This window comes from Monodelphis domestica, chromosome 5 (assembly GCF_027887165.1).
Source record: "Monodelphis domestica isolate mMonDom1 chromosome 5, mMonDom1.pri, whole genome shotgun sequence".
NCBI lineage: Eukaryota > Metazoa > Chordata > Mammalia > Didelphimorphia > Didelphidae > Monodelphis > Monodelphis domestica.
Genome location: NC_077231.1, coordinates 115,136,684 through 115,164,654, shown reverse-complemented (window position 1 = coordinate 115,164,654; position 27,971 = coordinate 115,136,684). Strand labels below are relative to the sequence as shown.

The 27,971-nt window shown below is 39.4% G+C and overlaps 1 long non-coding RNA gene across 1 annotated transcript in view; it reads right to left on the bottom strand.

Annotated features, from left to right (window-relative positions):
• Positions 1-26,585, bottom strand: part of LOC103095995 (uncharacterized) — a 53,081-nt gene extending 26,496 nt beyond the window's left edge. The window contains exons 1-2 of the long non-coding RNA XR_472702.2: positions 26,297-26,585; positions 21,323-21,443 (exon numbers count right to left, since the gene is read on the bottom strand). This is a non-coding gene — a long non-coding RNA (uncharacterized LOC103095995). The remainder of the gene's footprint in view (positions 1-21,322; positions 21,444-26,296) is intronic.
• Between the last annotated feature and the right edge of the window lie 1,386 nt (positions 26,586-27,971).

Genomic DNA, 27,971 nt, shown 5'->3' with positions numbered 1-27,971 from the left:
TTTTGGCATCACTTCTTACATAACATAGTAGCCACAAGGAACTCCAGGTACCCTGTTGCTTGACTCAGACTATGCTGGGCAATTCAGGGTGACTTCAGGGAATATACTTGTTGGATATCCTTTTTTGACTAAGTACACCTCCTTTTTGTTAACTGTTGAATGACCTATAAGTGGCATCCCATTGCAGTGGTAAACATAAATTACCAGGGGATTGACTTGACTTAAGCCCAACTCAGAACATACAGCTATTTAATACTTGACTTTAGACTGGTCATATGTATACTTATGCATTTAAGGCACAGTGGAAATGATAAATTCCTTGGCTACTTCTGGTCATTTGGTTGTCCAAAGCTAAAAAGTTTTGGAATTTTGGTATGACTTGGCAAACCTGGATTGTCTCTTTATTCTCCTTCTGTTCTATGAAAGTGTTAGGGGGCAGAGTCCTTTGTCATTTAAAAGGAGAAGCAGCTTCAGATCCTCTCCTCCTTCAACCTTCCAAGGTTCAACCTTCCAAGTGGCATTATATTACGCTGAGACTTTCAGTGAGGAGTAGGGGGTAAGTTGGTCATTCTCACTCCAATATCATGGAAACTTTTCCCACATGGAATGTGAACTGAACTAGGTCAACCTGTACCTGGGACTTGTGGAAGAGAGAGATATTGGAAAGGCATGCAAAAAGGACAGAAGCAGTGGCTGAGTGGTAATCTGTCAATCAAATAAAGATAGATTCTGATTTGGAATGTTACCGGGAAAGATGGTTTGGAGCCAAACCAACTGCTGACTGATTTCTGGGCTTGGCTGATGCTGGTTGCCTTTGAATCAGGGAAGGAAGAAGCTGGTTTATCTCTCTGACTTGCTCTGTTTTATGATAGTGACTGACTGCCAGACCTATCAATCATTCCTCTCAAGTTGAACTCTATCCCAATATCCTCAAACTTGCGGCCAACCTGTAGTATAGGGAAATCCTCATCCCTCTTACCTTCATTCTCTATCTTTTCCTGTCTTCCCCAAATAAACCCTTACTTAGATAAAGAAGAAAGTATTTTCATTTAAAACACCTTTAATTCACACTGACTGATTTAGAAACCAGAAGAAGAATAGGGGAAAGGGAAGAAGAGGGGAGGAAGGGAAGCTGGAAGACAGAGGAAGGGAGGAATAGAGGGAGGAGGTAGGCAAAAGAAGATAACTACCTGATTTGCTAGTTGTCATTTACCCATCAAATATAACCCCTCAATATTATCTATTACAGACCCTGGCTTCCTTTTTTGTTTTGTGTTTCCTTTCCCAATTAAGTGAATGAATGTCATTCTTGAGGTGGAGTCTAGATTTGGAGGTGATCTTGTAAGTTTGAGAGGTCTAGAGCTCTTACATCCCTCCAGAAGTATGTTGGAGCCTGTTCATATCAACTCACAAGAGTAAACTGTTAAATTCTCAGTGTATTTATGCCTTGGAAACTGGTAAGCACCACAAATTAGAACTTGATTGCTTCTTTTGTATTTACTGAATATTTACCCATGTTCAAAATACTGTCTAGATGCTGTAGAAGAAAAGTAATACAAGACCAATTTCTTGTTCTCAAGAACCTTATGGTGCAGTTGGGGAAGATGACATGGGAAAATCTAACAAAATTGATTATATTCATATTTTCAGTATAAGTGAGATTAGATGACCTCTGAGGTCTGTTTTTTTTTTTTTTAACTCTTCCTTCCATCTTAGAATCCACTGATCCAAATTTTTGTTCCAAGGAAGAAGAGCGATAAGGGCTAGGCAATGAGAATTAAGTGACTTGCCCAGGGTCACATAGCTAGGAAATATCTGAGGTCAGATTTGAACCTAGGACCTCTTATGTCATGGGACAACTTTTAATCCACTGAGCCTTCTAGTTGTCCTCTGAGGTCCCTTTCTTGCTTTAAGATTTCATGATTCCAAGAACCATTTGAATAGTATAGGTAGTGAGAACTGGAGGAATTCAGAGAAGGAGGTCATTTTAGGTTGGAGTCAGTGAGAAAGGGAAAGACACTAACTTGATCCTATTAGTCTTCAGCTATTTTCTCAACACTTCCTTTTCCCAGAGAACAGCGTTTTACTGAGGATGGAAGGAAGCACCAACTCATCATTCTTGATCCTTACAAAGAGACCACTACCAACATTTCGTAGGGTCTCTGAAGGGACTCAGAAAGTAAATGTAGAGATGGATCCAGAGAAGATAAGTTGGTTGGGGAAGGGTTTAATAGTCAAGTCAACAAGAATTTATATGTTATTAGTAAGTAATAACTCTATGCCAGGCACAGTACTAAGCGCTGAGTATTAAAGAAAGGCAAAAGGAGCTCACAGTCTAATTGGGCGATAACAAGCAAATATCTGCATACCAACAAGATAGGAACCTGAAAAATTAGAAGTAATATTAGAGGGAAGGCACTAATGTTAAGGAAGGTTGGGAAAGGCTTCTTGTAGAGATGAGATTTTAGCAGGAATCTGGAGGAAGCCGAGAGGGGGAGATGAATGGGAGACAGTTAGTGAAAACAAATGAAGTCAGGAACTAGGATGTTTTAGAAGAGGAACAACAAAGAGGCTGTATCACTAGATGATAAAATGTCCGGTTGGGTAGGGGTTCAAGAAGACTAAAAATAATAACAGACTACTGAGGTAGTTCAAAAGTTCAGTGGACAGAATGCCAGGTCTAGATTAAAGAGGTCCTGAGTTCAAATCTGACCTCATACACTTCCTAACTGTGTGACCCTGGGCAAATCACTTAACTTTGTCAAGTTCTTGCATTTCTGTCATAGACTTGTTACAAATAGGAAAGTAAGGGTTAAAAAAAAGAACAACCTAATAACAATGGCTAATATTTATATTATTCTTACTATGTATCAGGCACTGTGCTAAACTCTTTACATTTATAATCTCATTTGATCCTTACAACCACCCTAGAAGGTATGTGCTATTATTATTCCCATTTTGCAGAAGCTAACAGAGACTAAATGACTTGCCCTGGGTCACAGAGATGGTAAGTGTCCAAGGTTGGATTTGAATTTAGGTCTTCCTGATTTCAGACTTGGTTTGCATCCAATGAACCACCTACCTGTTCCTGGAAGAGATTAGAAATGCAGGAAGTGGGGACAGCTAGGTGGTTCAGTGGATAGAGAACCAGGTGTATAGACAGGAGGTCCTGGGTTCAAATTTGACCTCAGACACTTCCTAGCTGTGTGATCCTGGGCAAGTCACTTAACCCCCATTGCTTGGCCCTTACCTCACTTCTGCCTTGGAACCAATACACTATTAATTCTAAGACATAAAGTAAGGGTTTGAAAGAAAGAGATGTAGCAAGGGACCAGGTCCCCTTTTGACCAGGTCATAAATAACTTTAAAAGTCAAAGAGGATTTTGTATTTAATTGAGAAGATAACAGAGAGCTACAGGGAGTTTACTGAATAGTCAAGGTAACATGGCCATACTTACACTTTAGGAAAAAGCACATTGATATCTGAGTAGAAAAACACTGGACAGGGAGAAGCTTGAGTCAGGAAAACCCATCAGGAGGTTATTGCAAATGGGTATGTGTTTATGAAGGCCTGCACCAGGGCAGCAGTGGTATCAGAGGAGGGGAGGTATATAGAAGAGAAGTTATAAAGGTAGAAAAAACAGGATTGGGCAACTGATTAGCTATGGAGAGAGTGGCAGAGAGTGAGTTGAGGATGATGCCTAGGTCATGAGCCTGGGTGACTCAGAAGATGACGATGCCCTGGACAATAATAGAGAAGTTAGAAAGAGGGGAAGGTTTTTGGGGAAAAGATAATGATTTCATTTTTGGACATGTTCTTTGGAAAAGCTTAAAATACCTGAGACATTGAGTTTGAGATATCTAAGAGGTGGTTGGAGATGTAAGAGTGGAAGTCAGGAGAAAATTAGTCTAGATAAATTGATCTCAGAATCTTCACAGACAGAGGCTATTTGAATCCTTGGGAATTGATAAGATTGCTAATTAAAATAGTATAGAGGGTGAAAAGGGACCAGGAGAGAGCTTTGGGGGACATTCACAGTTATCAGGGTGAACTGGATGGAAATTCAGCAAAGAATATGAAAAAGGAGAGTTTAGACAGGTAGAAGGAGAACCATAGAGAGCAGTTTCACAGAAACCTAGATAGAAAAGAATAACGAGTTGGAGAGGGACACTGAAAATCAAGACCATCAAAGGCTGTTGAGAGGTCAAGGGCTGGAAGAAAGAAGGAAGGGAATAGACATTTTTTTTAAACCCTTACCTTCTGTTTTAAAATCAGTACTATGTATTGATTCCAAGGCAGAGGAGCAGTAAGAGCTAGGCAATAGGGGTGAAGTGATTTGTCCAGGGTCACATGGCTAGGGATTGTCTGAGGCTACATTTGAACCCAGAACCTCCAGTCTCTAGCTCTGGCTCTCTAGACACCTAGTTGCCCTGGAACAAGCATTTTTAAAGTGTCTACTATTTGCCAAACATTATGCTAAGTACTTTACAAATATTATTTCATTAGATCCTCATAACAACCCTGTGAAGTAATTACTATTATTATCTCTATTTTACAGGTTAGGAAATTGAGGCAGACTATGGTTTAGTGACTTGCCTGGGATCATAGAACTAGGAAGTCAGTTTGATTTCACAACTAAAAAGTCATTGGTAATATTGCCACAATCTTGTTCAGAAAAGAAGAGGTAATAAACTTTGGACAAAATTATAAGAATATCAATAAAATAAACTAAGGAAGTTTAGTCTAGGGAAGAGTTGACTTGGGAGAATTTCCTAGCAATTAGGACAGTCCAAAGACAGAATGGCCTGTGTCGAGAGGTGGTAGATTCCTTCTCTTTGAAGGTGTTCAAGTCGCATGTTGAGTATGTTGCACTGAGGATTCTTTTAGTGTATGGGTTGAACTTGATGACCCTCTTAGGTCCCTTCGAATTCTCACATTCTGTGATTCCTTTTCTTTTCTTTTTCTTTAATCTTTGCCTTCTCACAATTGAACATAATGGACTTCTGTACTAGCAGCAATACAACGATATAGTAAAATTCTGAGGGATTTATGAGAAAGAATACTATCCACATCCAGAGAAAGAACCGTGGGAGCAGAAACAGAGAAGAAAAACATTTCTTGATCACTTAGTTCAATGGGGATATGATTGGGGATGCTGACTCTAAACAATCTATCGCAAATATTAATAATATGGAAATAAGTTTTGATCAATGATACAGGTAAAAATATCAAGTAAATGAATGAAAATAAAAATAAATAAATCATTGCTGTCTTTCTTAGATACAAGTATCAGTTCCAAGGCAGAAGAGAGATAAGGGCTGGCAATTGGGATTAAGTGACTTGCCTGGGGTCACACAGTTAGAAAGTATCTGAGACCAGATTTGAACCCAACTTCTCTTGACTCCAGGCCAGGAATTCTACCCACCGAACCACCTAGCTACCCCAAATGCTGTGAATGATAACCATCTTTAGATGTTGAAAGGATTGCCATTTGGCAGAGCCCTATTTGGCCTCTGAGGCTAGAATGAAGAGCAATGGGTGGAAATTAGTCAGGCAGATATCAACTCAGTAAAAGGAAGAGTCCCCCACCATGTTGAGCCACTTGAAAATGGAACAGACATCCTCAGGGATGGTGAACTCCTTGTCAGTGGAAGAACTCAAATGTACATCCAATGATTGTCTGATGGAAATCCTCCATGGAGGACTTCTGCATTGGTGAGAGATCTATTCTAAGCCCAGGATTCTTTGATTGCCTCCCTCTTCCAGGTTCAACTTTTTATGATTCTGTAAGCCAATGGAGGCAGATATCTTCTTATCCTCTCCCCCTCACACACACATATAGCTAAGAAAACCTCCTGCTTCTAATCTGGCCAGGTTACAGTGGGGCCAGGTGAGCAGAGAGAAGGGGCCATTAGGAGTGTTGTTCGAATTTTTATTAAGGCCCTTCAAGATAAGGGTCGGAACCTTGAACTGGGGCCAGGTGCTCCCTGAGCAAACTGGGTGTTGTCCAAGTTTGAACAAGTTAAGGTACGGGACTTAAGAGTGTACCAGAGGCCCCCGCACCATTACCGTTAATTGCATACCTATTAAGCATTACAAAATATGAGAAGGGCCAGGTTTTCCCCCACCCACTAGCACTCAACCTGTGTCATATGGAAACAGAAAGCAGAGCAATACAAGGATCTGGGCAGTGCCTTAAAGGAAGAACATATGCAGCCCAGAGCCAAATAGTAACCACAGGCCTTGTCTTGGCTTTTTCTCTAATCTAGACAATTTTCCAAAGTGCCTGGCAATTCTGTATTTCTATATCTTTGCAGCTTAAGTCAATTTGCTCACTATATTGACCCAGACTTTGAAAGTACTTTTCACCTGGGTCCTTTCTACGTTAGGGCTTCTCTGAGATATAGGGGACTACGTTTATAATGGAGTTATAAGCTGATCACATAGTCCAATCTACTTATTTTATATCAAGAGGGCATCTGAGGGCCAGAGAGCTAAGTGATTTTCCCATGGTCACATGAGTAGCATTGGCTTCCAAGATTCCTCCAGAAGTCTAGGATTCTATCACAGAATTCGAGAGTTGGAAACCAACTCAGCGGTTCCCTTATTTAACCCCTATGTGAAAGGAATCTCCACCATAACATACCTGATCAGTGTCTGCTCAAAGACTCCCCGAAAGAGGAAACCTACCACCTCTTGAGGGAGCCCATTCTATTTTGCTGCAGCTTTAATTATTAGGAAGTTGGGGTTTTTTCTCCCTGAATCAAACCTAAATTTGTAACTTCTGCCCAATGTTCTTGGTTCCTTCCTCAATGATCAAGCAGATCAAATTTAATGCCTTTTTTTTTTTAAGCCCTTCCCTTCTGTCTTAGTATTAATTCTAAGAAAGAAGAATGACAAGAGCTATGCAATTAGGGTTAAGTGACTTGCCCAGAGTTACACAGCTATGAAGTCTGAGGTCAAATTTGAACTCAGATCTTCTCACCTCCAGGTCTAGCACCCTATCCATTTGTACTGCCTAGCTGCCTCCTTTACAATATATCCCTTCAAATATCTGAAGATAGTTATCATGTGTCCTCTGAATCTTTTTTTTTTCTCTAGGCTAAACAATCTAGTTCCTTTAATGGACCCTCATATTATATGAACTTAGACCCCCTTTATCTTGGCTGCCTTCTTCTGGAGGACTCTCTAGTTTTTCAGTTTTCTTAAACTGAGGCTCCTCAGAACTGAAAAGAAAAAAAGTGAAGTCTGACAAGAACATAGTACAAAGTGGACAAAGTGGGCTATCTGATCTTTATTCCTGGAGTCTATGATCCTCTTAATGCCTCCCGCAATGGAATTAGGTTGTTTTTTTTCTATTACACCCATTGCTAATTCATAGTGAGCTTATAGTCCACTAAAACTCTCAGATTTTTTTCCCAAAACACTTCTCTTTAAATATACCAACCTCATCTTATACTTGTGAAGTTTATTTTTGTACCTATTGAGTATAAGACTTTACAATTATCCCTATTGAATTTCATCTAATTAGCCCAACGCTCTAACCCCTGAAGATCCTTTTAAATCCCAACTCTTTGATCCTCTAAGTTAGCTAACTGTTTGTCTTTTACAAGTTTGATAAACATATCATCTATTCAGGAAGCTAACTGACATAGTGGATAGAATATTGAAATTGCAGTCAAGAAGACAAGTTCAAATCCTGTTTCAGGCATTTATTAGATGTTTGGTCTTTTTGTTATTCAGTCATTTTTCAGTTGTGTCTAAGTTTATGTAATTCCATTTGGGGTTTTCATTGCAAAGATATCCGAGTGGTTTGCCATTGTCTTCTTCAGTTCATTTTACATATGAGGAAACTGAGGCAAGTGGGGTTAAGTGACTTGCCCAGGGTCACTTAGCACATTTCTTTTTTTTTTTTAAACCCTTACCTTCCGTCTTGGAGTCAATACTGTGTATTGGCTCCAAGGCAGAAGAGTGGTAAGGGCTAGGCAATGGGGGTCAAGTAACTTACTTAGCACATTTCTGAAGCCAGATTTGAACTTTGTATTGGCCTTTCTAGACATTTTTTCCCTCATAAATGAGAACTATGTCTTCAAAATTTTCTTCTTGGGAGATTCCTTTCCCTCTCTGATTAATCTTCCTTATAGAATACTAAGCCATAGCATCCTGTCTTTGAAAAATACTCTTACAAAATAGAGTATATGTCATATGATAACAGGATTTCCTGTCCATTTTTGTCCCAGACTCTAACAAGTAATGGCCACTTCCTTTTTAGAACTCCAATCATGTCTACTCCAGCAACTAGCATTTCCCTGCTTGTGAGAAAGGCATCCAGAACAGAAGATCCCCTTGTTGAATCCAGGACCTCCAGTCTCTGAGCCTGGCTCTCAGTTCACTGAATCAGCAAACTGTCCCCTCAACAAGTATTTATTAAAACACCTACTGTATTCATAGTAAGAGGAAACTGAGGCAAGTGGGGTTAAGTGACTTGCCCAGGGTCACTTAGCACATTTTGAAGAAAGAAATTATGCAGATTCACTGGTCAAGAAATTGTTCATTGGTCTTTTGAGGAGAGAGAAGTACCTCTCTCCCCCAGATGTCTGGATAACTGAAATGTTCCATCACAGCTGAAATATGCACCTGATCTGTATCTTAAACTCTTCATCTATTTCCTTTCTGCCCATGTGGTATGAGCTGATGACAAGGTGGTTTTCCTTTTTACCTCTTCATCCAAGTGCCCTTTACCATGCTTTCTGCTTCTATTTCCTGGATTTTCTCACATGTATGTATTTTCTTAATATATAATAATTTTTACCCCCTTTACTTTTATGCAAAACTGCCAAATAATATTATTATCTTTTAAACCCTTACCTTCTATCTTAGAATTGACATTAAGTGCAGTTCTAAGACAGAAGATTGATAAGGTTTAGGCAATTGAGGTTCAGTGACTTGCCAAGGATCACACAGCTAGGACGTGTCCAAGGTCACACTTGAACCCACATCCTCCAAACTCTAAGCCTGACTGTCTCTCCATTGAGCCATGTAGCTGTCAATAAAATAATAAAAAATAAAAATAATGTCCCTAAAATAAGTAAAAGAAAGAAAGAAAGGCCAAATCATTCTTATGTTAAAAAAATAAAACAAAACAAAGTAAAACTACCAGTGGCTATAGTTTGCCTCTAGGATATATTATAGGGATATAACAGTAACTATGGAAGACAGCAGACATACAAATGATACATACAAACCCAAATGTTGTGACCACCGGTAACCCAAAGAAGAAGCAACTCCCGATCTCAAGACCAGTGCCTGGTTAGCCAGGGAGTGAAACTCAAGTATTCGGGGGTCCTTGCAAAAGGAAACCCCTGATACTCAGCATGAAGCCAGAAGAACACAAGATTGAATGCAGAAAGAGTGCAAGGGAGGAAAACAGGGGATATCACACCTGGGAGGAAAATAGAACAAGTGATGGTGGGATATGGATACAAACTCTTCAACCTCTAGGATAAAATACAAACTCTTCAAACAGGAACTCAACAAACTCTTCAAAGTTCAAGGGAGGAGCTGAATGATGAGCTCCCAAAAGTGTATCTGAGAAATTTCTAAATGGTAAATAGGTAATTGGGAGGTGGTCAGCCCCTCCCCACCCCCATAGGTGATGGTGACTGGTCATGTAGTTAGCAGGAAGAACATCATTATCTCCCTTAAAATTACTCAGGTTTTACTGGGTGGAAGCATTCACTGGTGTCTCTAAAAGCAAAGGAAATGTCAAAGTCAATGGATTAATTAGAGCCTCTAGTTCAGGACCCAGATATAGGAATAATATAGTATATAAAAAAAAACTTCTCATACTTGTATCCCCCCAGTAGAATTTAAGATCCTTGAGGGTAAGCATATTTTTATTTTTGCCTCTGTGCCTCCTGATCCACAGTCGAATGCTTGTAGCCAATCAATCAATAAGCTTGTAATAAGCACTTACTATGAATACAGTAGGTGTTTTAATAAATACTTGTTGAGGGGACAGCTTGTTGGTTCAGTAAACTGAGAGCCAGGCTCGGAGACTGGAGGTCCTGGATTCAAATTCAGGCTCGGACACTTCCTAGCTGTGACCTAGGGCAAGTCACTTAACCCCCAGTTGCCTAGCCTTTACTGCTCTTCTGCCTTAGAACCAACACACAGTATTGATTCTAAGATGGAAGGTGAGGGTTTAAAAAAAATACCTGTTGAATTGTATTAAATTGAACTTAATTCAGCCCTTCCCAATTCTCCCCCATATACACATATACCTTATTCAACATAGTCTCTAGTTTTCCAGACTAAAAGGAATAACAATTTCTCTTCTTTGTTCTACAACAACCAGGAAAAAAATGGAGGTGAGTACTTCACTTTAAATACATCTAATCAAAATATCTTTTGTCAGAGGCTCTCAAAGTCTTAAAAAAAAAAAAGGCCCAAACACCACACCTTATTTAAATTTTTTTCACCCTCTTTTTAACAATCTGAAAATTGCTCGAGAGACCTTATGATTCTAGATATCAAATGGGTATCCTTAAATCTCCCTAAGGCTCATGAAACCTTAGAGTCAGTAGAACTCATAGAAAATTTCTTCTCCCTTATCTACAAAGAATTTGAAAACATAAGCACTGATGCTTCTGTTTAATCAGTTATGTCAGCAGTTAGAGTTTTAGAGTTGGAAGGATCCTTAGAGGTCAGCTTGCCCAACACTCATTTATTTGTATCCAGCATGTAATAGGAAAAGCGCCATATTTGCAATTAGGAGAACCAGGTTCAAGTTCAAGTCCTGTTTTTGTTATTTACTAGTTGTGTGACCTTGGGTAAGTTATTTCACATGGCAGAATTCAAGGTTCCTCCTTGGAAAAAGGAAATGATATCCTTTGTTCTATAGTTAGTGAGACTCTCAACTCTCTCTTTTCCAGAGTCAGGCTGCCTATATCTTTTCTCTAAATCAACTCTAATACTACTGGCTTGAGCTCCCTTTCTGGAGTGTTTGCCACACTAATGAGTAATTAGTGCCTAACTTCCAATGAACCAATTTATATCAATTAGGTTTTTAAAAACCCTTTCCTTCTTAGAATTAATACTGGTATTGGTTCCAAGGAAGAGTGGTAAGAGTTAGGCAATGGGGGTTCAGTGATGTGAATTTTAGATTTTCTCCATTTTGCTTAGTCTTAGAATTCTAGCAACTAGGAATGTACACACCCCTACTTAGGATTAAGTGTTGAGGAGGAGGACCTATTGTGGCATTTAAAAGAGTGGATGCCATAAACTGTAAGAGTTAAAATAGTTGAAGATATAAATTGTAGTACATAAAAGAGTGGATGAGTAAATTGTGACCACAGAAAATATGTTTTCACTACAGTGTCTTGTTTCAAATCAAATATAAGGTGGTCACCAGGGAAATATTCCCAATTATGAATATACCCAAGTCAACTGGGTTTTATAATTTAATTAATAATAAAATGAGGAATCAAAGAGAGAGAGAGAGAGAAAGAGAGAGAGAGAGAGAGAGAGAGAGAAAGGTATAAGTATGAAGGGCCTTAAGCCAACATGGTCTAGACCTGAGTCTTAAGAGAGAGAGAATCAGTCAGTCTTCTATCACTCACCACAAGATCTGTCCAAGCAAGGATATAGACACCAGTTCAGCCAGCCATCCTTCTCCAGAGAGAGATTCTTCTGACTGTCTCCAAGAGACTGTCCCAAGAGCCTATTTCCAGAGCTCTCTCCCAACAGCCTCCCTTGAGAGACCTCCTTAGAGATTCCCTCCAAGAGATTCTTTCTCAAGAGACCCTCCTTAGAGCCTGTCTCTCAAGAGCTTCTTCTCAAGAGATCCTTTCTCAAGAGATTCCTTTTTCTTATATAGGGGGTTTTCTCCTATGTCACCTCCCCTAAGTTCTTCCATCTACCAATCACAGTAGACATTTTCCAAAGGACAGCCCATTCTGAATTCACAGCTGAGTCGACTAATCCCTTTAGTAAGTTTGAACCAGAAAAAACACAGCTGAGTTGACTAATCCTTTTAGTAATTTTGAACCAGTAAAAACTTCTGAATAAGTTTTCACCTCTTTGCTCCTTGTAAATTCACAAGTTGCCTGACCTTTATAGGTATTTAGCATCCTATTGTATTAATTCTAAAAATAGGCATGGCTTAAGTATGGGTGTAAGCATTTCTCATTGTTCAGCAAGGAGTTTTCTCCCCTAAAACAGTCCTAAGTACAGGTGGAGTAGAGGTCCTTCCATTTCTGATCCAAGTAGAGTTCTCACATTTTAGATCTAAGTAGCTTCACTGTTTAAAATGGGGAATGGTCTTAACCAAATGTTCTAAGGTAGAGTCTGAGAAATTTCAAGATTCACAATCCCCCCTGATGATCATTGGGAGACTAGTCTCCCCATTGATCATTTAACATAATCATTTTGTAATCCTAAATGCACTTCTAACTATAGATATACACAATATTCAATTTTCTAAGAGAAATTAGAATAGTGAGGGAGGAAATAGAAAAGAAAAGAAAGCTAAGCCAAATTAGGGGCAGTCCCTTTTGGCATAAATGTGTACATTTACAATAAATGTTCAATCAAAGTTCAGTTCAATCAATCATATCCAAAGTTCATTCTTGATCTTCTTGATGAAGTGTAGGTTTTCCGGTATCTTTCTGCAACAATTCATTCTCTGGATTTAGGAGTTTTAAGCTTCTTTCCTGAAGATCTTTTCTTGAACAAAATCAAAATCTTGGATTTTATGTAAAAAAACAATCTTAAACAAAAAAAAATCAAAATTCTTAGATTTTAAATTAAAATACACTATGACCGACATGTGCTAGCAAGTGACAAATAAGAAACAACTGACAGACCCCCTGGGCTGTCCTAAGTCAAGCTTAAGCTACCATTGGTACATGTGAGATGCAGAAAGTGATGTAAAGAATGGTCTATATATTTCGTGTCATGTTCCGTCTCTTATGCTCGCTCTCTTGGTCTCAGAGATGTTGGGCTTTTTCAGCGTTGGGAGCTTGTGGCAGAATTCTTAGTGTGCTTGGTGAGTGGTTTAGGCTGATTCCTCTTTTCCTTTACCTCATAAAGTGCTATCCTCCTAGGAAGCCCCTCATCTCGGAGGAGGCCTTGTGGCTGGAAGCCAAGCTAGATTGAGAAGGTCCCTTAACCTAGGCCTCTGAACTCCTATCTGGCTTGCCAGAGCAGTCCAATTTGCTTTACTCTCTCTCTTCTTCTTAATTTCTTCCTTCTATTGTAATTAAACCATCATAAAAATCCCAAACTGACTTGAGTATTTTATTGGGATTTAATTTTAATCCCTAGTGACCTCTAATATAATATATTCAGTCAACAACCCTAATTTTACCCCTTATAGTCACTAGCCTAGGGCCACCCAGTTAGGAAACATCAATTGCTTTTAGGAAGAGATATTTTCATGATCATGGACAAGTTACTTAAACCCACTGCCCTGGCTCTTCTGCCTTGGACCAGATTCTAGGACAGGAGGTAAGGGTTTAAAAACAAAACAAAGAGATATTTAACGAGAAGATACCATAGAAGTACAAATGTTTCCCTCCTAAAACTGGTACATTCTTCCCTATATCATCTCTCTCCCTTAGGCTCAAATTTAAAATACAGTGAGTCTGAGGTATATAGAAGAAGACATATGTGGCCAATGGGTGTCCCTTGCCCTCCTAGATCCAAAAGTTCTTTTATCCCTTTATGGAGTCTCCATGAAGTGCTTCTTAGGCGTAGCCCTATGCTGAGGAGCATAACTTGATGGCTTTACAGAGACCACAGCTAGCATTTCTCTCTGTCATAAAGGATTATAATTCATGAAATATTGCTGTCTTAGAACTATCTTTCCATCTCCATCTTGGGAAGATAGGATTAACTCCCCCCCTTGCCTATTTTTAGCTAATCAAATCAAGAACTTAAAGTATCCCTACTTGACAAATTGAAAGACTGCAATTGGTTCCTGTAAAGTGGGGGAGCAACAGGAAGTGATGTTGAGAAAACTGCGTTAAAAGGCCAGCTCAAGGATTCAGTCATTCATTCTGTGTCAGTGAGCCAGACTGGAGGAGGAGACTCTTTCCCTGAATCCTGCATCAGTTTGCTGGGTAGTAGCTGACCTTCCTTTCCTGGCTTCTGGAGAGATTTGTTCCAGAGATTCCTGCCTTGGCTTTGGAGGAGGCTGTGTTGGTAGAACCCTAGCTGAAGATACCACCGGGACCTCTGGTTGAGGATAACTGGGAAATCCATGTGGAGACAGAGTCTTAGGTAAGCCCTTCTGGGGCTGAGCCTAGCTTCTCAGAAGGGCTGGTAGGTTTAGAATCTGTCCCTTTATCTACATTTTTCCACTTTTGCTTTTTCCACCTCTTTGTAAATAAAGCTGCTAAAAGTCATTTTGACTTAAGCTGTAATATTTTTAAATCAGCGACCACAATATTACTTTAGAACTTTCATATTAGCATAAAAATCTAAATTTAAAGTCTTATAATCTATAGACATTTCTTTTATTGTTGGCCTCTGGAGGGCTCTGCTTGTGATTTTGATTGTGGGGGACCTCTTAGAGAACTATGATAGATCTCCTACACTCATTAGTCACTCAGATACTCACTCACCTAAGATCAGGAAATAATAAACACCAAAGACATATATACCAGGTAGGGAAAAAGCAGCCAAATACCCCATTCTTTTGCCTGCCCATCCAACAGCTCAAAGGAATCTTGTTTTACTCAAAAACTGCCAGGGTGGGCAGTGGATTGAGAACCAGGCCTACAGATGGGAGGTCCTGGGTTCAAATTTGGCCTCAGATAATTTCTAGCTGTGTGACCCTGAGCAAGTCATTTAACCCCTATTACCTAGCCCTTAGTGCTCTTCTGCCTTAGAACCAAAATACAGTATTGATTCTAAGGTGGAAGATACGGGTTTAAAAAAAAAAAAGGTGCCAGGAAAGAGACCAGAATATAATTTAACACACAGTACCAGCCTCATGGTCACTCATTACCGAATTATGGTCACCAAGTCTCTCTCCATCTGTTGGAATGCAACTATGGAGGGAATTTCTAAGCATGCTTTGTATAACCCACCAGGAAGGGCAAATGTAAGCTGCTTTAAGAACTGGGTCTGTGGGTAGCTAAGTGACTCAGTGGACTGAGAGCCAGGACTAGAGACAGGCAGTCCTGGTTCAAATTTGGCCTCAGATACTTTCTAGCTGTGTGACCCTGAGCAAGTCATTTAACCCCCCATTGCCTAGCCCTTAGTGCTCTTCTGCCTCAGAACCAATTCACAGTATTGATTCTAAGACATAAAGATTTAAATAAAAAAAGAACTGGGTCTTTTTTGGACAGTCCCATTACAATGGCACATTTAAATATAAACAGAAGAAATATAGAATTAAGGAGGACTATGGATTTTGTGGAGTTAGTGAAGAAAAGCTTCATAGACTGAGTGAATTTAGGACAGGGTTTTGAACTAGATGGCACATAAAAATTCCTTGAACATTAAAGCAGATCATGATATGATGGAAAGAGCCCTGAAGTAGGAGTTAGGAGTTCTGGGTTCTAGTCTTGACTGTCACTAATTGTGTCATCTCAAAAAAATAATTTCCCCTTTCAGGTTCTCAGATTGGTCAAAAAGAGGAGTTTGCCACATAAATGTCAAAGATGAGAGAAGAAAAAATGAGTCAGTATTGAAGGGATTGCAGAACGACAGCAACATTAGTGCATTGTTGTTACTTCTATGAATGAGTCCAACCATTCTGAAAAATAGTTTGAATTTATAAGAGAAAAGTAACCAAATTATTCATATTATTTTACCCAAAGATCTCATTCCTGGGAAGTATCCTAAGGAGGTCTAAGGCAATAAGAAACATCCTACACATATCAAAATCCTCATAATAATAGTATTTGTAGTGAGGCAAAGACTGGAAGCAAAGGGTGTCTGTAGATGGAGAATGGCTAAACAAATTTGGCCTATAAATGCATTAGAATATTACTGTGTTATAAAAGAGATGAATGTGCAGAATTCAAAGAAATATGGAAAGATGTATATGGACTGGCATGGGATAATGTAAACAAGAATATGGTGTATGCAGTGACTCCAACATGGACATGAAATACAAAAATAAGGCCACACTGATGTAATAGAATGGGGGAAAGGGAGAATGATTTCTAATAAAGGAAGAAAGGGTGAAGGGGAATGGAGTCTTCTTTCTTCTAGGCAGGGACAGAGTGAGAGGAGGTGTTATTTAGCCAAAGTAGAGAAGGAAGATGGATTTGTCTTTCCCCTCCCTCAGCCCTCTCTGACTAGACCCCCTCACTCTGGCTGCCTTCAACTCCTACTGCCAGGCTCTCTGGGATCTTTGCTGAAAGAGGCTTGAGGAGGTAAGCCTCTTTCTTCTGGAGAGAGAGACCACTTCTCTCCCCCTCAATTCAGGCTGTCTTCTAATAAAGCTGGAGTTAGTTCTGGGTCCTAATAACTGGGTTTATTCAAGGGAAACAGGAAAGGGACAGGGCTGAGGAATGGTAAGGATTGAGATTCAGGAGGGAAAGAGGGAGAGGGGGTCCCTAACACTCTCCCCCCACCCCAAAATTAGACAGCTCAGGTCTGATAACCTGAACCCCTGAGGAATTCAGAGTAGAGAAATCCACGCTTCTTGGTTGGCAAATTTAAAGTTTAAAGGGAGTTGTGGAGATCTTTGTGGACTGTTTGTCTCTCAAAGTCCTTGTCCACTGGATGGAGTTTGGGAGGATCTGGGATCAGGAATTCAGGGAGAGAAAGATTACTGACTTTGAGATTCAGAGTCCAAAACCCCTCTGCTCTAGTACTCTCAAGCTAGGAGTCAGTTTCAACTGCCTGGATCAGCTTTTCTTCTCACGCCAAGGTTCCAAGTTCTTTTTCTGCCAATCCCTCCTTCACTGCTTGCAGGATTCTTGCAGCTCTTCCAGGCCTTTTCCCAAAGTTTCCAGATTTCTCTCTCTTACACTGAATTCTGTATAATTATATTGATCCATTTAGACTCTGAGAAGAAATGAGGAAGCATCCCTCCTTCCTTTCATTTGAGAGTTCTCCAACAGAGGTTAGAGAACCTGTTAGACATGGTCCTTGGGATGGTTAATTTATTTAACTCTTTTTTCTTTATTAGATGAGAGGGATGGTAAGAATATATTGGAACTATAATACAAGAACAAAAAGTAACCAGAGAAGTGAAAAATAATGAAAAAAGTGAGATTTAGACTGAATGTCTTTCCAGTACTTTACACATCTAAGTTTCAATGAGAGTTTTGTGCCATGGATATCAATTAATATTCAGTCATTTTTTGGTTATGCCTGACTTTTCATGACCCCATTTGGGGTTTTCTTGGTAAAGATATTGAAGTGGCTTGCCATTTCCTTCTCCTGCTCATTTTATAGATGAAAAACTGAGGCAAACAGGATTAAGTGACTTGCCCAGGGTCATGTAGCTAGTGTCTGTGGCTAGATTTGAACTCAGGAAGATGAATCTTCCTTATTCCAGTCCAGGAACTCTGTCTACTGCATCACCTAGCTGCTCTATACCACAAATATTTGTTCCTATTTCAACTAATTCAGACTTTGGAAAGGTAGCTCTGGTTACCTACTCCCATACAACTTGGAAGAGCACTGAAAAGGATCCTGAGAAAATTAGGTACCAGCCCTAACTCAGCTCCAGACTTCTCCTGCAATCTTGAGGAGATCATTGAACTTCTCTGAACCTCATGGTAATGGGAACAAGGGTATAATCATACCTTGTCCTGCAGGGTTGTTGTAAACATCATTGAGATGATGGATGAGCATGAAAGCTCTTTAGCCTTTTTATCATTATTTATTTATTTATTTTTTGAACCCTTACCTTCCATCTTGGAATCAATACTGTTTATTGGTTCCAAGGCAGAAGAGTGGTAAGGGCTAGGCAATGGGGGTTAAGTGACTTGCCCAGGGTCACACAGCTAGGAAGTGTCTGAGGCCAGATTTGAACCTAGGACCTCCATCTCTAGACCTGTCTTTAGCCTTTTTAGAGGGAAAGTGCTATAAAACATCAGAGCTAACTATGCCTATTCCACTGTATTATAAAAAAAAATGGTAATGGGGGTTGGAATATGGAAATGAATGGAATGAATAGAATAGAATTCCAAATGAATATGGAAATATGGAAAGACCAATTTTCAAGATACTGAACAACTGGCTAGAAGGATCAGAGAGAAAGAACAGGCAAGGAATGCCAGAATAGGATGGAGGACCTTTAGTCTTGACCCCTGGATTTTAGAATTTCTCTTCAGCACAAGCTTTTATTGCTATGATGAGAAATAATTATATTATGCCATTCCATTTCCACAGTGTGCTACAGAAGTTTTTACAGATGCTAGTATCCTCCCCTCTGTTTATTCTGTCTATAGCTTGTTTGTATGTTGTTGTATGTATATTGTCTCCACCATTAGACTGTGAGCTCCTTCAGTTCAGGGACTATTATTATTATTATTATTAAATAGGAAACTCACATGATCAGTAATAATTTTTAGAAAGATTAGTTTGACAGATGAATGGAAGAAGGTCTGATGCAGAGAAAGACTTATAGGAGAACCAAATAGTAGCCTATTGGAATTGTTCAGGCATAAGGCAATATAGACCTGTACCAGGATGTTGGCAGTGTCAGAGGAGAGAAGGGGGCATGTAGAAGAGGAAGTAGGATGGCCAACACTTGTATATAGTGCCTGAAGTACCCCCAAAGTTGAGAAACTAGTCTAGGATCACACGGCACTGGAATGCCATGTTTGTGAAGATTGTTTTGCATTTATGCAGCTATCCACTTGACTTCCATTTCTCTGGCAAAAGACTTCCTCTCCATTTCCTTGTCATACCAGTTGACTCACATATTTCCCTTATTAGGTGAGTAATAAATGCTCTCAAATAATACCTGGCCTTCAGGCCACTCCCAGCGCTAGGGTAACATGTTCAAACACCATTTGATTGTTATTACCAAAGATAATAAGAGGAATAATAAGCAGGAATTGCTTTTAATGAATAAATCAGAAAAATACTTTTTACAACATGTTCCACAGACATACTTGAAGGACTTTCCATAGTTTGTTGTGTTGGAGCATGTGCTATTTGCCATTAAACAGAGTTTCTCTGCAATGATTTAATCAGCTAATGAGCTGGTTAGGGCATCTTAGAAATACATAATGAAATAAGTGGTCTTTCCGTTTATTAGTTTCTTGCTGTATTATGAATACGTGTTCCTTTAACATGATCCATTTTTTCTGGGCTTTAAAAATAAGCAAATTTTGGAAATGAGAATATAATTATAATCATTTAAGGTCTAAGTTGCAAATTCCTCATAATATTTTTTTCTGGAAGAGGGAATGAATAGACTTGGAAAACATAGTCCTCAGGAACACAGGAATCTCCAGATGTAAATCGTACTCTTATCCCTACCTCTAGCCTATGGTTAATCTGAACCATCATAAAAAGATGAATGGCTACTATTGTCTTATGGTATAAAGAACACTGGATTTGAAACCAGTAGATCTGGGTTCAGAGATATTAAACTCAGGTTATGGGCCACATGGTTCAGCAAAATTCCCAAATGTAATCTAGTTCAGATTAAAATGTAATTGGGAAATATTTAACAAAATCAAAATGCAATATGACATTGATCATATGAAATTGTGGTTTTCCAAATCAATATGCCGTAGACAAAATTAATTTTTGTTTGGGTTTAATACCACTGGATGAGAGAGATGATCTTTAAGAACCTTCCCAGGGGCAGTTAGTTGATTCAGTGGATAGAATCAAGCCTGGACCCTGGAGGTCCTGGGTTCAGATCTGGCTTCCGACATTTTCTAGTTCTGTGACCTTGGCCAAGTCGCTTATGCTCTTCTGCCTTGAACTAATACTTAGTTTCAAGTCTAAGATAGAAGGTAAGGGTTAAAAAAACAAAAACAAAAACCAAACCCTCCTATCTCTAAAGTATAGGCTCCTCACAGTAAATCTAGAAGTTAGGTTCTATTTTATCTTCATTTGACAGATGAAGAAATCAAGGCAGGGAGAGGTAAAGTAATTTGCATAAGATCCCACAGCCAGTTAGTGTCTGAGGTTGGATTTGAATAATCAGATCTTTCTGATCCAATTGCCAAAGCTCTATCCACCATGCTACCACTGTCACTACTACTGACTATCTCCTGCATGTATTCTGGGCATTCCTTTCTTTTCCACACAACATGCCTTATATATTAAGAGAATTCTTTCATCTTAACCAGGTAAAATCTTACCATTCTTCAACACCCAACTTCTCTATAAACTTCCAACAAAATTTAAAATGAAGAAGAAATCATTGCAGGGAAATAAATAAATTTATTAAAGAATATTAGGTGCAATTCTATGCCAACAAAATAGCATGTAAAAAGAATGAATGAGAACCTACAAAAATATAAACTATACAAAATGACAAAGCAATCATGCAATATGCAAGCTTCCCTGGGATAGGCAATAATAATAATAACATCAATATTTTACACTTTTCATATTTCTTCTTCAAGGCCAGCCTTGGCCTTGTAATTTTTCAATTATCATTCTTTCCATTTTCACTTTTGTAGTCATTGTGGGTATTGTTTTTCTGACTCTGCTGACTTCCCTTTGCATCACTTCTTTTTTTTTTTCACATCAATGTATTCTAGTTTTATTTGGGGTTTTGGTTACGTATGAATGTGCTCTTACAACAGTGACCAACATAGAAGTGTGTTTTACATGACAATAAAAATAAAAATTTAAAAATAATAAAATCAAGTCACAAATTAGAAAGAAAAAATAATGCGTCCCCTTCTCGCCTCTTACACTCTAGTGCAAGCCCTCATCATCTCACACCTATACCATTGCAAAAACCTGCTGGTGGGTCTTCCTGTCTCCAGCCTCTCCCCACTCCAATCCATCCTCCATTCAGTCACTAAAATGATTTTCCTAAAGTGCAGGTTTAACTTTATTGAGTTTGCATCAGTTCTTATAAGTCTTTCCAAGCTTTTTTTTTCTGTTCATTATCTTTGTTGTTATCATAGTGCATGAATATTCTGTTATATTCATGTATTATAATTTGCTTAGCAATTTCTCTCTTTATAGTGATGGACATCTTCTTTATTCTGTCACTTACTTTCTGGATGACCTTGGAGAAACTTAACCTTTCAGAGTCTCCATTTCTTTATAAGTACAAAACACTGTATGCAATTATATAGCCAGTAAACCACCAGCCTTCCATTTTTCAAAAGCTAGAGTGTGGCAGCAACCCAAGAAAAAATTACTCACTGTGTTATCTTGGATGATTCACTGCATCTTTCTTTGTCTCATTTTCCTCAACTGAACTCTGAGGGTTGTACTCAATGGACTAAATTCCCTTCTGGCTCTATCATTCTGTGATTGGTTGATTCTGACACAAAGAAAAGAAATACATTTCAATGTATTGAACTCTTCTAACCAAAGAGAACTGAGACTTCAACAAAGTCAATTGGAACAAGTCTTTCTTGGTGGAAGAATATGATGGAGAATGGTTTGGGCCATACCAAGAAATGGTGCCCAGATATCCAGGAAAGAAAAGGGACAGGAGAGAGGAGTCACTGTTTTTGTCTCCCCACTACAGATCTCTCTGATAAGAATCTTTGGGGGGTATTATTTGTTTCTTTGTTTTAGCATCACTTAAATCTCTATTTTTTCAAATTGTTTCTTAAAATGAACAAAAATCTGCTTTCTGTCTTCTGCTTCTCACTCACACCAAAAGAAAAACAAATACCTTCTAACAAATGTTTGTAATTCAGCAGAATAAATTCTGTTATTGCTTAGATTACAAAATATACCACATTCTGCACCCCAAATCTAACACCTCTGTCTGAAGATTTATAACATATTTCAACATTTGACAAGAGTCTGAAACAGAATTCAATGAATGTTCCCTTTTGTATAAATGAACCTTCTCCAGCTCGGTCTCAAAGCAATGATGGAACACACTTATTCTCTCTCTCTGCCTTTCATTTCTCTTCTTCCCCTTCCTTTCCAAAATGGGGCAATACTAGTACTACTATCTTACAGGATTGTTATGAGAATAGCTTTTTGTAAACCTATAGAAATGTGAACTAATAAGTAGTGGGGTGTAGGAGAGGATTTAGGAATCAGGACTCTTCTGGTCAATTGATTCTCCCTCCCTGTCCAGTAAAGGTAATCACAGAAAATAAGAGGTATGGAAAAGAGACAATAGTGTATCAGTATCCTAAATAAAATATGAAAAGGAATTTTTCATTCTGTTATTCCTGTAGGAGTTCTTGATGAAATTAGAGAGCAGCTTGTCATTGGCTGGGTGATGATAAGACATACCTCTGGTCACCTTCAAAAAACTTTCTAGGGAGATACAGTTGGACCCCAAACCTCTCAGGAATAATTATATTTGTTTTCTGTCCCATTTCCTAAAGTTCACTGGATTAATGGCCACTGACGTCCAGTTGTGTATGCTTTTCTCATAATGGGCAGAGCCAGCAGTAAGCCACGCAAAATAGCATGCCTCAAGAGTTAAGTCCTTTGTAAGTGACGAGTCCTTGGGGGCAATGAAGGCAGCAAAGCATGGAGGCTGAGAATAAATGTCTCAACCTTCAAGCAACCTGGCACATAGTGCACCAACCCCTGAGGGACCCACAGAAGCACTGTCTTTAATTTCTATTTAACAAGTTCCTATGTCTTATCCATCTTGTTAGAGGGATTATCTTGCATCACTCATCTCATAATGGACCACTCTAATGGTAATGGTATGACCCTGTAAGTTCCAATAATAGGCAAATAGCTAGTTTGCAAAAGTATTCTATAGCAGGTGGTCATGTCAGGGGTTTAGAAGATTTAATAGTTTTATAATCCTATTTCTGGGTGGCACAGTAGATAGAGTTCTGGACCCGAAATCAGGATGACCTTAATTCGTATCTCAGCTCAGACACTAGTTATATGATTCTGGACAAATCACTTAATCTCTATCTGCTTCGCTTTCCTCAGCTGTCAAGTGGGGATAATAATAGCACCTGCCTCTCAGAGCTGTGAGGATAATATCTGTAAAGTGCTTAACACAAGTGCCTGGCATATAGTAGTGCCGAATGAATTCTTATTTTCTTCTTTCCTCCCTGCTAAAGGCTGATCCACTCAGTCTGATCCTTATAGACAAAGACCAACAAGAATATGTGATTCACATATTCATAAGAACCTAGGGAGAGATCATTTAACCATCTGTTTTAGGTTTTTCAAGACTGGATGTAGCCTGTTCAAGAACCACTTGAGAGAAGCAGACTTGTGAATGACTCATTAAAAATATCCAAGTGAGGAATATGGATTCTTTGAGTCTCTTCATTAGACTGCAGAGGATTAAGTGTCAATATCTTATCATGGACTTCCTTATCCAGTATATTCCCCAAAGCTTAACTAGGTAGTCAGGAACTTGAATTTCAATATGGCAGATACCACAAGGTTCTCCCACCCATTGGCTCTAATTGAAGGCATTATCTAATCTAGGGTAGTTGCTGCATTAGCCTCATCCAGATTACTTAACATGATCTAATCAATATAGTGATGGACAAAGATGTCCTTGGGAAGTGGAGCCTCTTTCAAGACTCTGCCCTCTAAACTGTAAAATAAGGAGATATTCAAGAGCAATCACACAGTATCACTGTAGAGAACAAAGATGGATACCTGACAAATTCACTCCTCAATCCTGTTCCTTCTAGAAGAGGGGTGAAAACATAGTCCTCCCAGGCCATACCCATTTCCACATTGTAGGTCTGGCTCAGGATGGAGCCTTCCTTTCTGGAATGTGGCGTCTATGTTCTCTTTTCTTTCCATTCCATGTTTTTCTCTCTAAAGACTGACAGAAGGAGAAATTCCCTTAATACTATACTCCATTTGCAAGCCATGCCTACTTTACAACAATAGGCTCCTTCTTCTAGAGGGAATGAAATCCTCGAGCTCCATTTTTAAAGGGTTTCACCTGTGGGAGATTTATTGGATTATTATTAGGAAATAAAAATCAATACCTTGTGGCCTCCAGATGACTTCTCACCACTAAGCTGGAAAGTGAAATTTCCAGCTAATTAAGTATTATGTAAGCCAACAGCCTTGAGTCCCCCCTGGGCACTCCATCGCTATAATCAAAGTACACAATGCTTGACCAAACAAACTTTTACAGTAAGAAAAGTTATAAGTATAAAGAACACAGCTTAGCATCAGACAACAAAACAAATTGTAAACAAATACCTATTAAAGAGCAAGCAGGTGTTGGAGGAGGGGAGGAGGCTGAGTGGAACTGTAGAGTTCAGTTCATTTGCCTTTTCTACAAATCTTTTTCTCCTGTTCATGAACTTGAGCTAAACAGGTGACCCTTGACCACTAGACCAATCCTTATACCTCTTTTATCATAACCAATGCCATCCCGACTGCCACTGCCACCACTACTATGTTGTCTCCCTTGCTGTTCCCTACTGCTGTGCTCAGAAAACCAAAGCTACTTGGGCACTCTGTCCTATTGGATGTTCCAGCTTTTGGAGAGGGAAAAAAATATAGCCCCATACTATGGCTTTTCATTACCTCTCTCCCAACTCTCCAAGTTTACCGTGGTCTTACATAGTCTTTTACAGACCAGTTCAAATCTAGTGAGTGATCCTTGACTAGGTAAGTAAAGTAAAAGCCTTAAATTCCAGAATTCTCACTCAGGTCCTGGCAATTTCTTTTGCCTTTGGGAGAAAAACAATTCATCCCAAAGGACTGTTATATAATTAATCCTGAGGTTGGTCAATGATGACGTACTGAACTCTTCTCCAGTTAAAAGCAAATTGCTTCAGATGAAATAGCCATGGGAATAGGGACAGATCAGTAATGACGAACCTTTTAGAGATGGAGTGCCATGCCCCCTTCCTATACCCCAGACAGAAAAGGAAGGAAGTGCTCCCATTGGGCTACTGAACAGAGGGGCGGGTGATGTGAAAAAATGTCCTCAGGAGCTATGGAGAGGAGGAAGGAAGCAGCTCGGCCCCTTGAGTCTCTCTGGCTTTCTAGTAATGAACTCTGGCAGGCAACAGTGCATGTGCCCACAGAGATCTCTCTGTGTTCTCTTTCTGGCACACATGCCATAGGTTTGCCACCATGGGGATAGATCAATAACCCCATACCACTTGCCTTTGCTTTGGGTTACCTCATCTACCACACTGAAAATTTTAGAAATTACCTCAGTAATTGGCATAGCATCTTTGTACAACTCTTGGTCATTTACTGTAAGTCAAAAGGTATCATCTGACCACGTAGGGGTATTCAAAGAGGAGTTTGTTTAGTGGAGTTCTTCAGATTGTTTCATCTTAATTACTAGAGAAGATCTGTCTTTCATACTGCCTGCCATCCTCATTCCCAACCTGTGAACCCAATATTGTTTAATATTAACTTCAAAGGATGGTTCAGGCAACTTTAAGGATTTCCATTTAGTCCTTCCCTCTATAACTGACATAGAGGCTTCCATAAATATTAATATAAGCACTGATTTCCCAGAACTCATAAAATCCATGCCTCAAATACGTCACCCCACCCCTCATTAGCTACCTCAACTGAGACTCAAACAAGACTTTTTTCACTTGACTGCATATGAGCAATAATGTTTTTCTTTCAGTATTCTTCTCTACAAAACCTCCAGTAGAAACGGTATGCTGTTAGGAATATGTTGAGAGACCTTTGATATCATAGTAACCTGACTTCTGGGACCTGGCAATCTCTCATTTATTTGGCATTCCATGTCTCCCTTCAGTGTGCAGTGACTCCATATTTCTCTCTATGTCTAACTTTATGTATCTATTTATCCATCTAAGTATCTATCTATATATTGATCTACGTATCTATCTTCTCATCTGAGATCTCTAATCGACAAAGCAGGAGCAAATCCTTTCTTTTCTCCAACTAGGGGAACTCTACAACTGACAAAAATCTGATGACCCTTCAGGACACCCTCATTAGGATTAGTCTGATGACGCACTCTCTTGCTGTTTAAATTTCTGCAGAATGGATGAAAGTCCATCCATTCTTTATGTCCCTTATCCTCCTCATCCCTCCTGTTCCTAGTCCCTTCCCTCTTAGCCCTAATCTCAGCAGGGTTTAGCACATTCTTCAGTGCTGTGTCAGAGATCTTGTTTCCCATCAATAGCCTATCAGGATTCATTCCCATTAGTCACTCCTTGGCCTTCAGAGCATGGTTCTTAAAGTTCAAAAAAGCTCACTCACCTCTACCTCTTATTGTCAAATCCACAATGGACACCTTATCTTCATGTTCCTTAAGCTGACGACTGAGCTCCTCTCAGAGTTTTAATAAGAACCAAGAGACACTTTATTTTGTGTGTTCTTGCTTTCTCTTGTGAAGTTCCTTAAGCATCCATCAGGCAAATCCTAGGGGGCGTCAGTGGGGGCTCCTTCCTCTTCTCACTGAGGACTCCTCAGATAGTCCTAACCACATGATAGCAGAGCACTCTAGCTGACCTTTTAATCACTGAGTGCCTATTGCTCCTGCATTCTCCTTTTCCTGCTTCCATTAGGACTTTAATTATGAAGTTACTTCAACACCCTTTGATGACCACAACAAACAAACATTCTAGACCCAACTTAACTCAGGCCAACCCAATTATGTGGTCCTGGGTTTTGAATGCACTGAGATATTTGCTGACCATAAAATTATATAAAGTGATTTTACTTCATACCCAAGAATACAAAGACATAATTCCTAAGGTTCAAAAACATGCTAATTCAGAAACAAATGGGTGCTTCCCTCCCCTTTTACATCTGCCACAGTAACTGGACATGCTAGATTAGAAGGCATTTCCTTAGGGCAGTGGGAATGCCATGAAAACCATTTACACCAACTATCTATAGGCTGGAGCTTTCACATTTCAGATGGCACGGAAGTCAAATGGCCTCCCAACCCCTTTGAAGGACTATATAAACATCAGGGAGAATGGAGGGAGAAGCCAACACTCTCAGACATCAGTGAGGGAGGAGATTGAGCAAGAATTTCTTTCTTTTTTCCCTTCCTCATCTTGCCATGTTGCTTTTTACCTTGTAGGAGACACTGTCCTTTGTAGTGAGGAGAAAAAGAGATAAGGCGATTGAAAAGATTTTGTGGAATGTGAACCCTTAAAAGAAGAGAAGAGAGGGGCAGCTAGGTGACTCAGTGGATTGAGAGCCAGGTCTAGAGATGGGAGGTCCTAGGTTCAAATATGGCCCCAGACATTTAACCCCCATTGCCTAGCCCTTACTTCTCTTCTGCCTTAGAACCAATACATAGTACTTATTCTAAGATGGAAGGTAAGAGTTTAAGGAGAAAAAAAAGAAAACAAAAAAGAAGCAAAGAGAGTGTGTTAAGGATTGGAGAGAGAGGCAATCAGGAGTGGAGCTGTAAGACAGAAAAGGGAGTCCTTGTGAGCAACCTACCTAATGGTACCATGACTCCCAGGGATTACCAATGGGAGGACATGACAAGAGGAGGATATTCTCTGGGGCTTTGCAGTTCCAAAGACATAAGCTGCCTTGATCACCTGCATTCCCTATAAATGGCTCTCCACTAGTGTACTCTTTGTATATATGACCTCTTTCCAATGGTGCTGTGTGTATTTAGAGGACAGTGTTTTCCAGACTTATAGGAGGAATGCTTCATAACTATTGTTCTGAGTATGCCATCTCAGTAAATTCCTTTTCTTTGAGCTGATTATATTGACTTCTTGGCTATTAAAGGTAAATGCAATTGTGGGGACTTGTGAACTGCTGTTTTAAGTATATGGATCCACAGGGTACCTTGAAGAATTCTGGGTGACCCAACTTGTAATCTTTGAGTGGAGAGTGGAGAATAGTCCCAGAGGGGGTGCTCTACTGATTATTATTATCTTGGACCAATCAGTTAACACTTCTG